This window comes from Asterias amurensis, chromosome 12, assembly GCF_032118995.1.
Source record: "Asterias amurensis chromosome 12, ASM3211899v1".
Lineage (NCBI taxonomy): Eukaryota > Metazoa > Echinodermata > Asteroidea > Forcipulatida > Asteriidae > Asterias > Asterias amurensis.
Window position 1 is genome coordinate 21,862,192 of NC_092659.1, and position 12,500 is coordinate 21,874,691.

General features: G+C 61.2%; 3 non-coding genes across 3 annotated transcripts in view; all 3 read left to right on the forward strand.

Moving 5' to 3' along the window:
- Positions 1-8,774: 8,774 nt before the first annotated feature.
- LOC139945630 (small subunit ribosomal RNA) lies at positions 8,775-10,589 on the forward strand. The gene has a single exon (XR_011787105.1). It is a non-coding gene; the product is annotated as a small subunit ribosomal RNA (ribosomal RNA).
- A 639-nt stretch (positions 10,590-11,228) lies between these two features.
- On the forward strand, positions 11,229-11,385 carry LOC139945674 (5.8S ribosomal RNA). The gene has a single exon (XR_011787147.1). It is a non-coding gene; the product is annotated as a 5.8S ribosomal RNA (ribosomal RNA).
- A 664-nt stretch (positions 11,386-12,049) lies between these two features.
- The window catches only part of LOC139945642 (large subunit ribosomal RNA), a 4,054-nt gene continuing 3,603 nt past the window's right edge, over positions 12,050-12,500 (forward strand). Inside the window, exon 1 of the ribosomal RNA XR_011787117.1 lies at positions 12,050-12,500. This exon is cut by the window's right edge and continues 3,603 nt beyond it. This is a non-coding gene — a ribosomal RNA (large subunit ribosomal RNA).

The following is a 12,500-nucleotide window of genomic DNA, read 5'->3' on the forward strand; positions in this document are numbered from 1 at the left end:
GCGCACGGCATCTCCCCTCGACTCCACGGCCCCGAGCCCCACCAACCGGTGGCTGCATTGGCCCGAACGGTGGAAAAGACCAAACACTTAACAAATGACTCCGCCAGCAGACGCGAGTCCACCGATCTTGATGCTGAAGTGCCACGTCCGTCAGATAACCGCCACACCCGAGCCGATCCTTATAAATGCTTTTTTGCACGATGATTATTATTATTATTAGGATAGAAATGTCTGGGACGGGAGCCCACCGATCTTTGATGCTGAAGTGCCACGTCCGTCAATCTGAGAAGCAAAACCGCTACGTTTCTCAGTTTCTGTATTCCTATTAAGGGTTAAACTTCCTGCGTGGAAATTTTGCTCCAGATAATTGGGACTATCTTAAAAACGTGACCACCTTTGCCACACCCGAGCCGAGCCTTGTGGCACGACGATTATTATTACCGTTAGGTGAGAGATGGCTGGTGGGGGCCAACAGCGCTCCGTCCCCCACGAGCAAGGGGTCGGCGACTCGCATCTACCGACGTCAATACAACACAGACGACATACCCAGCAGTGGCCCCTGCGATCGGTGGCCCCGTGGGTGCTGATACATCTGTGAGGCATGTGCCCGAATGTCGAAAATAACGCCGAGTCGGGAGTCTTCTGGCCCTTGGCGATGGGGGTCCGCGATTCGCCTCCCCCGGCCGAGTGCCTGGTGCGATTCGGTCAGAACTTTCGCACACGAGAGAGGACGTACCCAGCAGCGTTCCCTGTGATCGGGGGCCCTCCCGGTTGATGCCGCCGGGCGACGCACCTTCCCGAAGTTTGCGTAAAATACACCGATTCCCCGGACTTTAATAACCACCGGGCGGGACGAAATTCAGGCCGTGGCAGACGGCTGGAAATCGGCAAAACACGCTCCCGGAGAAAGTGGCCCAGAACCCGGACAAAAGTGGCACAGAACCCGGACATAAAAAATACTAGAACAAAAAAAAAAAAAAAAAGGTTGGACTTGGGCCGAAAAGGATGGGAAAATAAAAAAAAAATTTGGACTTAGAAAAAAGTTTGGACTTAGAAAATTTTCCATGAAAAAAAATCCCCGGACTTTTATAACCACCGGGCGGGACGAAATTCAGGCCGTGGCAGACGGCAGGAAATCGGCAAAACACGCTCCCGGAGAAAGTGGCCCAGAACCCGGACATAAAAAATACTAGAACAAAAAAAAAAAAAAAAAGGTTGGACTTGGGCCGAAAAGGATGGGAAAATAAAAAAAAATTTTGGACTTAGAAAAAAGTTTGGACTTAGAAAATTTGTCATGGAAAAAATCCCCGGACTTTAATAACCACCGGGCGGGACGAAATTCAGGCCGTGGCAGACGGCAGGAAATCGGCAAAACACGCTCCCGGAGAAATTGGCCCAGAACCCGGACAAAAGTGGCCCAGAACCCGGACATAAAAAATACTAGAACAAAAAAAAAAAAAAAAAGGTTGGACTTGGGCCGAAAAGGATGGGAAAATAAAAAAAAATTTTGGACTTAGAAAAAAGTTTGGACTTAGAAAATTTGTCATGGAAAAAATCCCCGGACTTTAATAACCACCGGGCGGGACGAAATTCAGGCCGTGGCAGACGGCAGGAAATCGGCAAAACACGCTCCCGGAGAAATTGGCCCAGAACCCGGACAAAAGTGGCCCAGAACCCGGACATAAAAAATACTAGAACAAAAAAAAAAAAAAAAAGGTTGGACTTGGGCCGAAAAGGATGGGAAAATAAAAAAAAATTTTGGACTTAGAAAAAAGTTTGGACTTAGAAAATTTGTCATGGAAAAAATCCCCGGACTTTAATAACCACCGGGCGGGACGAAATTCAGGCCGTGGCAGACGGCAGGAAATCGGCAAAACACGCTCCCGGAGAAATTGGCCCAGAACCCGGACAAAAGTGGCCCAGAACCCGGACATAAAAAATACTAGAACAAAAAAAAAAAAAAAAAGGTTGGACTTGGGCCGAAAAGGATGGGAAAATAAAAAAAAATTTTGGACTTAGAAAAAAGTTTGGACTTAGAAAATTTTCCATGGAAAAAAATCCTCGGTGAAAATGACCACCGGGCGGGACGAAAATCAGGCCGTGGCAGACGGCAGGAAATCGGCAAAACACGCTCCCGGAGAAAGTCGGCCTCCTGTCCTCGGACTTTGGCCAAAAAGTGGCCCAGAACCCGGACAGATAGGCCAGTTCTACGAGTTCGCGAAAAATGGCTCGAGTTCGGAGGCAAAAAGTCCTCAAGAGATACGGTAGGCTTTTGGCGGCGCCCGCTGCGTTCCGAGAACGGTCGAGTTCAGAGCTGAGGCGCTCGTGGGTCTCCAGACCCACGAGGGGGTTGGTGACCGAACCGAGAGACCCTTTTTGGGCCCGGAGTCCGGCGGATGGGGGGGGGTAAGAGGGTGCCACCAGTCCTCAACCTGCTGGGGCTACTATAGGGGGGTGAGAACAAAAATCTGGGGTCGGCCAAATGAAAAGTTTCCAAAACAGTGTAAAGCAATGGGAAACCGGCTCACCGTGGCGGGACGAGCTATTTAGTGGGCCTCCCGGAGCCGGCAACCTACCCCCTGACGGGCGGCGGCGACGGAAGAAGGGAACGTGAGCTGAGATATTGAGCGGGCCGGGCAGTCGGGTCCACCGGTCCGGGGTCGCTCCGTACGGCAGGGTTTCGGCCCTGCACGCTGACAAATCGTCCCGCCCGTGGCAGTAGGAAGCGGGCCCGGCTCTGTCGGGCTGCACGGGCGGGTAAACGCTTCCGACGGCAGGGCTCCCCGGCCCTGCACGCTGACAAATCGTCCCGCCCGTGGCAGTAGGAAGCGGGCCCGGCTCTGTCGGGTTGCACGGGCGGGTAAACGCTTCCGACGGCAGGGCTCCCCGGCCCTGAGCCCTGCTCCGTCAAGGGAACCGGAGCTGGGCTTGGACCCCCAACCCCACCGGGTAGATCGAGGGGCCCGTGGGGCCTCGGTGGCTAATGAACGGCGGTGCTACCAACCGGGCACGCCGACGCATCGTCCCGCCCGTGGCAGTAGGAAGCGGGCCCGGCTCTGTCGGGCTGCACGGGCGGGTAAACGCTTCCGACGGCAGGGCTCCCCGGCCCTGCACGCTGACAAATCGTCCCGCCCGTGGCAGTAGGAAGCGGGCCCGGCTCTGTCGGGTTGCACGGGCGGGTAAACGCTTCCGACGGCAGGGCTCCCCGGCCCTGAGCCCTGCTCCGTCAAGGGAACCGGAGCTGGGCTTGGACCCCCAACCCCACCGGGGTAGATCGAGGGGCCCGTGGGGCCTCGGTGGCTAATGAACGGCGGTGCTACCAACCGGGCACGCCGACACATCGTCCCGCCCGTGGCAGTAGGAAGCGGGCCCGGCTCTGTCGGGTTGCACGGGCGGGTAAACGCTTCCGACGGCAGGGCTCCCCGGCCCTGAGCCCTGCTCCGTCAAGGGAACCGGAGCTGGGCTTGGACCCCCAACCCCACCGGGTAGATCGAGGGGCCCGTGGGGCCTCGGTGGCTAATGAACGGCGGTGCTACCAACCGGGCACGCCGACACATCGTCCCGCCCGTGGCAGTAGGAAGCGGGCCCGGCTCTGTCGGGCTGCACGGGCGGGTAAACGCTACCGACGGCAGGGCTCCCCGGCTCTGCACGCTGACAAATCGTCCCGCCCGTGGCAGTAGGAAGCGGGCCCGGCTCTGTCGGGCTGCACGGGCGGGTAAACGCTTCCGACGGCAGGGCTCCCCGGCCCTGCATGCTGACAAATCGTCCCGCCCGTGGCAGTAGGAAGCGGGCCCGGCACTGTCGGGCTGCACGGGCGGGTAAACGCTTCCGACGGCAGGGCTCCCCGACATAAAAAAATACTGGAACAAAAAAAAAAAAAAAAGGTTGGACTTGGGCCGAAAAGGATGGGAAAATAAAAAAAAAGTTTGGACTTAGAAAAAAGTTTGGACTTGGAAAATTTTCCATGGAAAAAAATCCTCGGTGAAAATGACCACCGGGCGGGACGAAAATCAGGCCGTGGCAGACGGCAGGAAATCGGCAAAACACGCTCCCGGAGAAAGTCGGCCTCCTGTCCTCGGACTTTGGCCAAAAAGTGGCCCATAACACGGACAGATAGGCCAGTTCTACGAGTTCGCGAAAAATGGCTCGAGTTCGGAGGCAAAAAGTCCTCAAGAGATACGGTAGGCTGACAGCGGCGCCCGCTGCGTTCCGAGAACGGTCGAGTTCAGAGCTGAGGCGTCTCGTGGGTCTGGAGACCCACGAGGGGGTTGGTGACCAAACCGAGAGACCCTTTTTGGGCCCAGAGTCCGGCGGATGGGGAGGGGTAAGAGGGTGCCACCAGTCCTCAACCTGCTGGGGCTACTATAGGGGGGTGAGAACAAAAATCTGGGGTCGGCCAAATGAAAAGTTGCCAAAACAGTGTAAAGCAATGGGAAATCGGCTCACCGTGGCGGGACGAGCGATTTAGTGGGGCTCCTGGAGCCGGCAACCCACCCCCTGACGGGCGGCGGCGACGGAAGAAGGGAACGTGAGCTGAGATATCGAGCGGGCCGGGCAGTCGGGCCCACCGGTCCAGGGTCGCTCCGTACGGCAGGGCTCCCCGGCCCTGCACGCTGGCAAATCGTCCCGCCCGTGGCAGTAGGAAGCGGGCCCGGCTCTGTCGGGTTGCACGGGCGGGTAAACGCTTCCGACGGCAGGGCTCCCCGGCCCTGCACGCTGACAAATCGTCCCGCCCGTGGCAGTAGGAAGCGGGCCCGGCTCTGTCGGGTTGCACGGGCGGGTAAACGCTTCCGACGGCAGGGCTCCCCGGCTCTGCACGCTGACAAATCGTCCCGCCCGTGGCAGTAGGAAGCGGGCCCGGCTCTGTCGGGCTGCACGGGCGGGTAAACGCTTCCGACGGCAGGGCTCCCCGGCCCTGCACGCTGAAACATCGTCCCGCCCGTGGCAGTAGGAAGCGGGCCCGGCTCTGTCGGGCTGCACGGGCGGGTAAACGCTTCCGACGGCAGGGCTCCCCGGCCCTGCACGCTGACAAATCGTCCCGCCCGTGGCAGTAGGAAGCGGGCCCGGCTCTGTCGGGCTGCACGGGCGGGTAAACGCTTCCGACGGCAGGGCTCCCCGGTCCTGCACGCTGGCAAATCGTCCCGCCCGTGGCAGTAGGAAGCGGGCCCGGCTCTGTCGGGTTGCACGGGCGGGTAAACGCTTCCGACGGCAGGGCTCCCCGGTCCTGCACGCTGCTCCGTCAAGGGAACCGGAGCTGGGCTTGGACCCCCAACCCCACCGGGTAGATCGAGGGGCCCGTGGGGCCTCGGTGGCTAATGAACGGCGGTGCTACCAACCGGGCACGCCGACAAATCGTCCCGCCCGTGGCAGTAGGAAGCGGGCCCGGCTCTGTCGGGTTGCACGGGCGGGTTAACGCTTCCGACGGCAGTGCCTGCCAGCCAGGCACGCTGCTCCGTTAAGGGAACCGGAGCTTGGTTTGTACAAGTTGGCCTTTCTCGGTGAAAGTGACCACCGGGCGGGACGAAAATCAGGCCGTGGCAGACGGCAGGAAATCGGCAAAACACGCTCCCGGAGAAAGTCGGCCTTCTGTCCTCGGACTTTGGCCAAAAAGTGGCCCATAACACGGACAGATAGGCCAGTTCTACGAGTTCGCGAAAAATGGCTCGAGTTCGGAGGCAAAAAGTCCTCAAGAGATACGGTAGGCTGACAGCGGCGCCCGCTGCGTTCCGAGAACGGTCGAGTTCAGAGCTGAGGCGTCTCGTGGGTCTGGAGACCCACGAGGGGGTTGGTGACCAAACCGAGAGACCCTTTTTGGGCCCAGAGTCCGGCGGATGGGGAGGGGTAAGAGGGTGCCACCAGTCCTCAACCTGCTGGGGCTACTATAGGGGGGTGAGAACAAAAATCTGGGGTCGGCCAAATGAAAAGTTGCCAAAACAGTGTAAAGCAATGGGAAATCGGCTCACCGTGGCGGGACGAGCGATTTAGTGGGGCTCCTGGAGCCGGCAACCCACCCCCTGACGGGCGGCGGCGACGGAAGAAGGGAACGTGAGCTGAGATATCGAGCGGGCCGGGCAGTCGGGTCCACCGGTCCAGGGTCGCTCCGACGGCAGGGCTCCCCGGCCCTGCACGCTGACAAATCGTCCCGCCCGTGGCAGTAGGAAGCGGGCCCGGCTCTGTCGGGTTGCACGGGCGGGTAAACGCTTCCGACGGCAGGGCTCCCCGGCTCTGCACGCTGACAAATCGTCCCGCCCGTGGCAGTAGGAAGCGGGCCCGGCTCTGTCGGGTTGCACGGGCGGGTAAACGCTTCCGACGGCAGGGCTCCCCGGCTCTGCACGCTGACAAATCGTCCCGCCCGTGGCAGTAGGAAGCGGGCCCGGCTCTGTCGGGTTGCACGGGCGGGTAAACGCTTCCGACGGCAGGGCTCCCCGGCTCTGCACGCTGACAAATCGTCCCGCCCGTGGCAGTAGGAAGCGGGCCCGGCTCTGTCGGGTTGCACGGGCGGGTAAACGCTTCCGACGGCAGGGCTCCCCGGCTCTGCACGCTGACAAATCGTCCCGCCCGTGGCAGTAGGAAGCGGGCCCGGCTCTGTCGGGTTGCACGGGCGGGTAAACGCTTCCGACGGCAGGGCTCCCCGGCTCTGCACGCTGACAAATCGTCCCGCCCGTGGCAGTAGGAAGCGGGCCCGGCTCTGTCGGGTTGCACGGGCGGGTAAACGCTTCCGACGGCAGGGCTCCCCGGCCCTGCACGCTGACAAATCGTCCCGCCCGTGGCAGTAGGAAGCGGGCCCGGCTCTGTCGGGTTGCACGGGCGGGTAAACGCTTCCGACGGCAGGGCTCCCCGGCTCTGCACGCTGACAAATCGTCCCGCCCGTGGCAGTAGGAAGCGGGCCCGGCTCTGCCGGGTTGCACGGGCGGGTAAACGCTTCCGACGGCAGGGCTCCCCGGCCCTGCACGCTGACAAATCGTCCCGCCCGTGGCAGTAGGAAGCGGGCCCGGCTCTGTCGGGTTGCACGGGCGGGTAAACGCTTCCGACGGCAGGGCTCCCCGGCTCTGCACGCTGACAAATCGTCCCGCCCGTGGCAGTAGGAAGCGGGCCCGGCTCTGTCGGGTTGCACGGGCGGGTAAACGCTTCCGACGGCAGGGCTCCCCGGCCCTGCACGCTGCTCCGTCAAGGGAACCGGAGCTGGGCTTGGACACCCCCAACCCCCGCCGGGTAGATCGAGGGGCCCGCGGGGCCTCGGTGGCTAGCGAACGGCGGTGCTGCCAGCCGGGCACGCCGACAATTCACCCCGCCCGTGGCAGTAGGAAGCGGGCCCGGCTCTGTCGGGTTGCACGGGCGGGTAAACGCTTCCGACGGCAGGGCTCCCCGGCCCTGCACGCTGCTCCGTCAAGGGAACCGGAGCTGGGCTTGGACACCCCCAACCCCCGCCGGGTAGATCGAGGGGCCCGCGGGGCCTCGGTGGCTAGCGAACGGCGGTGCTGCCAGCCGGGCACGCCGACAATTCACCCCGCCCGTGGCAGTAGGAAGCGGGCCCGGCTCTGTCGGGTTGCACGGGCGGGTAAACGCTTCCGACGGCAGGGCTCCCCGGCCCTGCACGCTGCTCCGTCAAGGGAACCGGAGCTGGGCTTGGACACCCCCAACCCCCGCCGGGTAGATCGAGGGGCCCGCGGGGCCTCGGTGGCTAGCGAACGGCGGTGCTGCCAGCCGGGCACGCCGACAATTCACCCCGCCCGTGGCAGTAGGAAGCGGGCCCGGCTCTGTCGGGTTGCACGGGCGGGTAAACGCTTCCGACGGCAGTGCCTGGCCAGCCAGGGCCTGCGATAGGCGAGGGGCTTGGGCAACCCCTCGCGGCAGGATCATACCGAGGGAGAGAGGTAGGGAGAGAGACCGAGGGTAGGGTAGGACAGCCGGGGTGTGGCAAACCCCGGCACGGGTCCGCCGACCTTGTTGTCGTGGTGTAGCACGGAAGGCGCCGTCGAATTTATGCGTGCCGAAGACGGTCTCCCCTAGCGGGGGACCGTGTCGGCACTACCGGACTGGTCCGTCGCAGTGCGCGGGGTGTGGACCGTGCCGTCTCGTTCCCTAAGCGGGAGTGGACGGTGCCGTCTCGCACCCCGGGGCGGATCCCGGACCCAATGGCATTCAGTGAAGCCCGCATGGGCGCGAGAGGCCGACCGGACCGGGGAAAACGGCCCCGGCCCGTTACGCCAAGCGCTAGCGGGACCCCCCTGGCATCCCAGTTGCCGAAGCGTAGGTTGAGCACTTTCCCGAACCCGGGCAACCACACCGGCCGGGCGGGCCTCCACGGCCCACCCATTCCCGGGCGATTGATGGGGGACGGCGGCGGACGACACACGCCCCGGCGAATCTGATTTCTATCCCCCTGGCGATTCGAACGAGAGAACTAGAGAGAAGGGGCGACGGGAGCTGACCCGCAGGCTGGTACGAGCACCGTAGACTCGCGCCTTGGCCACGCGCTTCTGCTCCCGGGACCCGAAACGTGTGTGTGTGTGTGTGCGTGGCAAGGGGACCGGACCATGCTTGGGCTGGTACGAGCACCGTAGACTCGCGCCTTGGCCCGCAGGGTAAACGGGACCGGATTGTGCTTGGGCTGGTACGAGCACCGTAGACTCGCGCCTGGGCCCGCACTTCTGCTCCCCCCGGGAACCGAACCGAAACATTTGGTGAAACGGATCGCCGGCTCGAGCGCCCCGAGCCCGGCAGAATCCGCTCGGTCCGAGCGAGCCCCGCTCGCCGGCCGCAGCACGAGGTGCTACCTGGTTGATCCTGCCAGTAGTCATATGCTTGTCTCAAAGATTAAGCCATGCATGTCCAAGTACAAGCTTTCAAAAGCGAAACTGCGGATGGCTCATTAAATCAGTTATGGTTCCTTGGAGCGCATCCCCTTACATGGATAACTGTGGTAATTCTAGAGCTAATACATGCAATCAAGCGCCGACCTTACGGGAGGCGTGCTCTTATTAGGAACAAGACCAACCCGGGTCCGCCCGGCTCCGTTGGTGAACTCTGGATAACCTGGCCGATCGCACGGTCTCTGCACCGGCGACGGATCCTTCGAATGTCTGCCCTATCAACTTTCGATGGTACGTTATGCGCCTACCATGGTCGTAACGGGTAACGGAGAATCAGGGTTCGATTCCGGAGAGGGAGCTTGAGAAACGGCTACCACATCCAAGGAAGGCAGCAGGCGCGCAAATTACCCACTCCCGACACGGGGAGGTAGTGACGAAAAATAGCAATACAGGACTCTTTCGAGGCCCTGTAATTGGAATGAGTACACTTTAAATCCTTTAACGAGGATCTATTGGAGGGCAAGTCTGGTGCCAGCAGCCGCGGTAATTCCAGCTCCAATAGCGTATATTAAAATTGCTGCAGTTAAAAAGCTCGTAGTTGGATCTTGGGCGCAGGCTGGCGGTCCGCCGCAAGGCGCGCCACTGCCCGCCTGGCCTTCCTCTCGGTCTCCGCCCGGTTCTCTTGACTGAGTGCCGGGCGCGGCCGAAACGTTTACTTTGAAAAAATTGGAGTGTTCAAAGCAGGCCGTGAGCCTGGACAGCAGAGCATGGAATAATGGAATAGGACCTCGGTTCTATTGCGTTGGTTTTCGGAACTCGAGGTAATGATTAAGAGGGACTGACGGGGGCATTCGTATTGCGGTGTGAGAGGTGAAATTCTTGGATCGCCGCAAGACGACCGACTGCGAAAGCATTTGCCAAGAATGTTTTCATTAATCAAGAACGAAAGTTAGAGGTTCGAAGGCGATCAGATACCGCCCTAGTTCTAACCATAAACGATGCCGACTGGCGATCCGCCGGCGTTACTCCAATGACGCGGCGGGCAGTCTGCGGGAAACCAAAGTCTTTGGGTTCCGGGGGAAGTATGGTTGCAAAGCTGAAACTTAAAGGAATTGACGGAAGGGCACCACCAGGAGTGGAGCCTGCGGCTTAATTTGACTCAACACGGGGAAACTCACCCGGCCCGGACACAGTGAGGATTGACAGATTGAGAGCTCTTTCTTGATTCTGTGGGTGGTGGTGCATGGCCGTTCTTAGTTGGTGGAGCGATTTGTCTGGTTAATTCCGATAACGAACGAGACTCTGGCTTGCTAAATAGTCGCGCCGGCCGCCGAGCCGGGCGCTGACTTCTTAGAGGGACAAGTGGCGTTCAGCCACGCGAGATTGAGCAATAACAGGTCTGTGATGCCCTTAGATGTTCGGGGCCGCACGCGCGCTACACTGAAGGGATCAGCGGGTGATCGTCCTTGTCTGGAAGGCCTGGGCAATCCGCTGAACCCCCTTCGTGCTTGGGATAGGGAGTTGCAATTGTCTCCCTTAAACGAGGAATTCCCAGTAAGCGCGAGTCATCAGCTCGCGTTGATTACGTCCCTGCCCTTTGTACACACCGCCCGTCGCTACTACCGATTGAATGGTTTAGTGAGATCCTCGGACGGGCCGCGGCGGGGCGCCTCTGGCGCCTCGCTCGTGCGCCCGGAAGACGATCGAACTTGATCATTTAGAGGAAGTAAAAGTCGTAACAAGGTTTCCGTAGGTGAACCTGCGGAAGGATCATTAACGAGGAACGAAACAAGGACCCGCGCCGGGTCCACAGCGCGGGGACCCCGCCTGACACGGCCGCTCCATGTACATGTCCACGCCGATCCCGAAACGAAGGAAATAACAAAACGACAACAAATATATATATATATAAAAATCTGGCAAAAAAATGTTGCGTTTGTTTGACGGAGGAGGGCGGAGGGATCGGGTGGAAAGTGCGGTCTGGCGGGGCTCCCCCAGTGACGTCTCCGGATGTGTTTCGCGGGAGTGGCCCATGTGCCGGCATCCGAGACCGGACAAGTTGCACCGCGGAGCTCCCCCTGCCCTGTCCGCGGCGGGGTTTGGGGTGCGGGCTCTGGATGGCTGCGCCTGGTCTGTTGGATCCACCGGGGGCCCTGGGACGCCGGGGCCTGGCCTTAAATGCGACCTAGTGGGGGCGGGCAGGGAAGACACGGCGTAATAGAGGCCCGCCGTACTCTCCCACCCCCACAAACGGGCGGCTGCTCCCGTCGTGGGCGGGGCGGAGCGATCGAGTCATCTCGCGCCGTCCCGCGGACTGTGACCATATTTCCCCGCGCCCGAGACCACGGGGCGCGGGACGATAAACCCACTCATTGGTGATCGAACGAACAAGAAGCGAATTTCCAAGAGTTAGACAATTCTTGGCGGTGGATCACTCGGCTCGTGCGCCGATGAAGAACGCAGCCAGCTGCGTGAATCAGTGTGAATTGCAGAACGCAGTGATCATCGGCCTTTCGAACGCACATGGCGGCCCGGGCCCCCCGCGGCCCGGGCCTCGTCCGCCTGAGGGTCGTGAGTACAGATAGAAATCGCCGTGCCGGAGTCCGCGGATACACTCGCGGTGCCCGGGTATACCACGGTGCGAGAGCGACGGCCGGCAGCCGCGAGGAGAAGCAGTTGGTTGTTCTCCCCGCGAGGATTAATGGCTGCAGGCGTCAGATCGGGTAATGCCTTTGTGGAATACACACGAGAACTCTCCCGAAGGGGCACAGAAACCCCCTCTCCAACACGTCCCGCCTTGAAGCGTTGGCGGCAGCACCGGCTCGGCGCTGTCCGTTGTGCTCGGAGGCGCGGGCGACCCGCCGGAGTGTAAACGAGGAACCCCAACCCTGGCAAAGGGAGGAAACCCGCCGTGGCGTGGTCGGTCTCGGTCTGCCCCCATTGTCTGTATGGGCGACCGGAGCAACTCCACACCACGATCGCCGGCTGTCCTCCGCCAACTAAGGAGTAAGGGTGGGGTCCGACGGGTCGCCGCGCGCGCAGTCTCCGGGCCTCGGCCAGTGGCCGCCGGCTCCGCCCCGGGAGACCGGAGAGGGAGAGAGACCGAAAAGGGAGAGCTTCCACTGGGCCCGCGCTGACGGGTCCGTGGGGGGGTGAGGAGCGCGACCCGTTCTTGGCCTCCCAAGCAGGCCGCGGGCTACCCCCCCTCCTATAACAGTAAAACACGAACCGATAATCGACCTCAGGTCGGGCGAGAGGACCCGCTGGATTTAAGCATATCACTAAGCGGAGGAAAAGAAACTAACAAGGATTCCCCTAGTAGCGGCGAGCGAAGCGGGAAGAGCCCATCGCCGAATCCCCGGGCCCCACCGAGGGCTCGAGGGAACTGTGGCGTAAGGAAGTCCACCCCCGCGGCCGTGCCGGCGCCGAGGTCCTTCTGATTGAGGCGTGCTCCGTCCCAGGGCGGGTGTCAGGCCCAGGCAGGCGCCAGCCGGTCGCGGACAAGGGCCTCCGGGAGTCGGGTTGTTTTGTAGCGCAGCCCAAAGAAGGGTGGTAAACTCCATCCAAGGCTAAATACCTTGCACGAGACCGATAGAGCACAAGTACCGTGAGGGAAAGTTGAAAAGCACTCTGAAGAGAGAGTTCAAGAGTACGTGAAGCCGTTGAGAAGCAAACGGGAGGGCCGCG